This window comes from Chrysochloris asiatica, unplaced genomic scaffold (genome assembly GCF_000296735.1).
Source record: "Chrysochloris asiatica unplaced genomic scaffold, ChrAsi1.0 scaffold00023, whole genome shotgun sequence".
NCBI lineage: Eukaryota > Metazoa > Chordata > Mammalia > Afrosoricida > Chrysochloridae > Chrysochloris > Chrysochloris asiatica.
Window position 1 is genome coordinate 1,950,638 of NW_006408541.1, and position 299 is coordinate 1,950,936.

Consider the following 299-nt stretch of genomic DNA (forward strand, 5'->3'; position numbering starts at 1 on the left):
TGCTGTTTGATTTAGGCTCGAAGCACAAGGGCTCAGTTAATGTTGGGTGGATGAGTGAAGAAAGGAGCGAAAGAATGAATGAATGAATGACATTTCCCCAGCTGGTATGTGAAGAGCCAGGTCAGCAGGGGGTGAAGTTTCAGAACTGACTTCCACACAGAGCCAGCTGCTCAGAATGGTCCATTGGTGGGGTCACAGATTCCAATGTAAAAGGGGTACAGGTAAGTGGCCCAACCATTGCCCAAACAGGGAAGTCCCTTCTAGTTCGGGGCAAGAGAACAGCAGACTGCTTCCTCCAG